Here is a 4,924-nt window from a genome sequence, read left to right on the forward strand (position 1 = left end):
GCACCTTGAAAAATGGGTAGAATTTGGAAGTGTAGAAATGGAAGGGAAGTGCATTCTAGGGCCAATGGAACAACATAAAGACATGGAAGCAGTACACTCAAAAGATTTTAAAGAGTGAGCAGTTTGATGCCTTTGGCCTATGTGTTATATCCTATAGGCACACAAATTTCTTGCTGTGCCCTTGTACATGGAAGAGTCTTTTTATAGTGGAGGTTGAGTGGAGAACCAGAGTATGGGAGAGGCTTCTAGTGGTTACCCCTATTTAGCTTTCTTTTTCTTCTGGACGCAAGGGAGGATTCACTTCCCTACCACCCCTGTAGTTAGTCAGGGCTATCTGACTAATTCTGGGCAATGCATGGTGTGTACAAGTGGTAAGTATCACTTCGTAGCCAAAGCAATGCCAATGCAATTACGTCTAGCACCTCTTCCCCTGCCATGTCAACTAAAAAGGTTGTATTTCCCAAATAGTATAGCTATAGGACAGGGGAGGCTGTTTGCATATAGATCACTGAATTATTACATGGAGAGTATGAGAGTTAGACAATTTCCTTGATCCTAAGTGAATTTTTCATAAGCAAGAAATAAACCTCTGGTATTAAGCCATTGAAATTTTGGATATGTTTGTTATGGCAGCATAACCTAATTTATCCTAATACAGAGTTTCTGAAAAAAATATCATGAATCTTCTGAAGACCACTCTAGACTTAATATGGTGACTTGCTTCTCTGAGGATACCAAACTTAAGCATCCTTATGGTCACAAAAGGCTTCTGGCACACATAGACACCTTCTTCATTCTAGACAAAAATCTGTTCAAGATAGCAACACTACCAACGGCTCCAAGGCTTTATTTTCCAAAGCAATGATGAAGGAAGATATTGTTGACAAGCCCTAAAGTTACACTGAGGTTGAAATAACTTGAACAATGACCTTGTAGCGGCTTTGCATAGTAATAATTGTTACTATTTAATAGATTACTGAGATTCCAACATATTAGTGAACATCTTACGGCTTTGGCCAGTTTCACCCTTACACTAAACCTGCAGCATTGAGGTTCTATTCCCCAATTTGCAGATGAGAAAACAGGCTCAGAGAAGGAACATGCCATGTTCAAGTTCACTTATGTCAGAGGAGAGCAAAGACCCAAACCCAGGTCTGTTTGACTCTAAGCCCAAGCTGCTTTGGTGGGGCTATGTTGTCTGCTATAGGTCTCAGGAAAGATAGATAAAAATAGAATCTTACCCAGAATTGTTCATCTTCATCTTTACTCAAACAAGGGGGGGAAATGAAATGTGGCTGAGACAATACTAAATATTCATTTCCTCTTCTATATTTCCCAACCTCTCTAGCAATTAGTCTGGGCCATGTAACTAGTTTCAGCCAATGAACCATGAGCAGAAGTGACATTTGATATTTGCAGGCTGAAGTAGTTAAAGGCCAGTGTGTTTCTTCTATCCTTCTCTGCTCCTGCTTATCTGAGAGGCTATACATTTCAGTTGGGGTGACTTCAAAATGGAGGGGAGCCTCTAGATCTTCATAAGATTTTATGTACATGAGAAACCAATTCCGTTAGGTAAAGCCAGAGGCAACTACCTTTAGAGACTTGTTTTGTTCTTACTGGACCACAAGTAAATAGCACCGAATTAATCCGAATGGTTCATGACACATTTTGATCATTGGTCCTTGCATGGCCCACTTTTGTTTCATTTGCTGTTTAATTGGTTATTTTGAGTAATGTATACATTCATGAAGCCACCTCTCAGAACTAAAACTAGGACTTTGACAATAACCTTCATCTAACTACATAGTCCTTCAATCGATTCCCTTTCCTGCCTTTTCTCACACATAATAACCATCACCTAAATCCTGTATTCTTCATTCCCTTGCTTTTCCTAATATATGGTTCTATTGTATCTATGTATATTCCTATAAACTATGTGTGTGTGTGTGTATATACACACACAGTCTCTGTTCTTCTATCTGCAAAATACAGTCATTCTGAAAATTAAATCAGATAACATTAAGTTGAGAGCTAAGAATAAGCCCGGAAATAAAGTAAATGCTCATTTAAATACTAGTTTTCTTTTTATTTCTTTCCTCAGCAGTCAGTTTTACCAGAGACTTTGGTAAAGGAGAGGTGTCACAATATGCTTTGAAATACCTAAGTGAAATTGTGTTATTTACCAAAACAATATAACCAATAAAATGGCAGAATCCATATCAGAAGGAAAAACACTTCACACTTCAAGTCTGAGAAAAATTTTGGCTTTACAAATGTTTGTCTTGTCAAAAGCAGAAACTAAATTCTTGCCTGGTTGGAGAACAGCTGTTCAGAGGGGAAGTGACAATGCATCTCCTTACGGTTGGTCAGGGGAGGTGGTGAGTGACATCAAGGAGACAAGACCTTGGGAAAAGTGAACCTTGCCACCCTTACGATACTCCAGGAAGAGAAATACTCCAAGAAGAGGAATACTCAAGCCTCTGAATTCTAGTTCAGGACACTTGCCACCAGTCAGTGGGGTGACCCACGTGAGTTTCAAACAGTGGCTTTGATGCACCATTTTCAGAGGGGCCCTTGATATTTGGAAACAAATACACTCGATAGCTAGTTGTGGAGAAACAGGAAAAAGAATTATGAAAGTTCATGAGATTTTTAAAGGAAATTGAGCTGGTTCCCATGGAGCTGGAAACTGCATTTGTTGGATTTGTTCTGAGTGGACCCAAGGGATACAAATAGTAAAAGAGACCTACAAGTAAAAGCCCAGTAAGTGGACTTCAGCCCAATAGTAAGAACTTTCCAATGGCCTGAGCTCTGTCAAGATGAAAGGGACTGATTTGTTAAGGAGTGAGCTCCCCATCCCTGGAAGGATGTCAGATCATCTAGCAAGGGCATTGCAGAGAGGAAGCCAAGTACAAGAGAAGCTGGGGCAAATGTGGGATGGGATAGCTACAGGGCTTCCAGATCCCCAACAATCTGATTATCTAACTTGAAGAAAGACCTAAAACAATGTTCTTACAAGTCAAAAGACTTTTGTCCCAAACCTAACCCTAAAGTTGCTCCCTGGTCACTGCAGGCACTGAAAGGAATAACCCCTCACATTCGCATTGGGCTTTACAGCTGACAAAACTCTTCACTCTCTTTATGTATTGTGATCTCTCAACTGCCCCATGAACTAAATAGAACCTCACAAAGTTTCGAGAGGCAGTGCAAATGGCCCCAAATAATGCAGCTGGTAAGTGACATCCTTCTTGCATCAAGCACGATATTCTCTCCGCTGTATCCCAGCTGAGCTGCCTCCTTGCCCGTCCAAGGATTGGGCGAGCACCTGAAAGCAAAAGCCCAGCTCTGACATCTACTCACTCCTCTTCATGTGGCTTATGTGTAATGAAACTGTTTACCTAGCTCAGCTCCTGCCAAGGTGCCCAGCGCAACATCCCTGCTCGCACAGAGAAGTCTCTTAGCCCCAGAGCCACCATCTCCCTTGCACCTTCCTACCTAGCGAAACACTGGACTTTTGAGAAGCCCGAACTGTTCAGCTCTCCTGGGCACGCTAATGAGTTGTCTCGAGCTGTGGGCGAGTTTAATGTTCAGGAAACCCAGGAGCTAAGCGATCGCCCAAGCGTGCAGGCGCGAGGAGCCGCCCATCTCTGTGCAGCCTGCCCTCTGCTCAGATGTTACCACCTCTTTTGAGTGGCACTTCCACCCGCCTTCATTCATCCCTCCTCGGGCAGAGATCCCATCAGATTTTACAAGCCAGGCAGGGTCAGACCTGGTGAAAACGTGAATGGGAATGCCCAGAACAACAAAGGCAGAAAGTGGTTTGTTAGGGAGATGGTGGTGAGCCAAGCCACGTGCCGCAGTCACAGGGCACCAATGGGAATGCAATGAGCCGGACAGTAGCAGGCCCAGTTAAGGGGACTTAACTACGAGCAGACCTATCTGGACTTAACTAGCCCAGAGTAATAAAGACAAGTTTTGAAGAAAGATTATCGTTTTGGTGATTTTCAAACAGCTGGATCACCAAGAGGAAGGCTTATGAATTGTAACGATTTCTAGAGTAGGGACAGGCAAACTTTTTTTCTGTAAAGGGCTGAGACTAACCTATTTTAGGCTTTGTGGGCCCAGTGGTATTTGTCGCAACTACTCAATCTGCTATTGCAGTTGAAAGCACCCATAAAAAATATTCAAATGAATGAACTTGGCTGTATCCCAATAAAATTTTATTTATAGACAGTGAAATGAGAATTTTGCATGATTTTCACATGTCATGGAATATTCTTTTGATTTTTAAAAACTATTCAAAAATGAAAAAAAAAATTCTTAGCTCATAGGCTGTAGAAAATAGATGGGCTGGATTTGACCTATGGGCTATTGTTTATTCTGTGGCAATGCTTCTCAAACTGTATATATAAATGACCAATTTTTTTTAATTTCCAACTTTTCTCAGTTACATACTTTCATAAATTTACATTAAAATTAGCTACTAAAAAAAAGAAAAAAGAAAAAAGCTAAAAAATACAAGTTCACTGATAATTGATAGCAACATTTCTAATGTATACTCTCAATGTCAGAACTTTGTCACCAGGAGCTGGATCACATGATTATGTGACCCACACTTTGGGGGACCCTAGAAATCTAAAGTAACTGCTTTGTTGTTCTAAAATTAGGGTATCAATTATTTAAATTATCATCTAGTGTTTTCGAAGTGATTCAAGTGTGTGGTTTTAATACACAGGCAACAAATGCCCCTCGCGGTCTCATTTGCCTGTTCTTGAAGAATCTTTTGTTGCCCCACATAGGCTGGCGAGATCTCACTCATCTAGGAGCTATCATTCCATCACAATAAACATGGCTGTCAGTATTTCTCAGGCTCTGTCTCTAGCCTCTCATTCCCCTTCAGATTCCCACAGACCATTGTGGAGGC

Source organism: Pteropus vampyrus, unplaced genomic scaffold, assembly GCF_000151845.1.
Source record: "Pteropus vampyrus isolate Shadow unplaced genomic scaffold, Pvam_2.0 Scaffold103, whole genome shotgun sequence".
Taxonomy (NCBI): domain Eukaryota; kingdom Metazoa; phylum Chordata; class Mammalia; order Chiroptera; family Pteropodidae; genus Pteropus; species Pteropus vampyrus.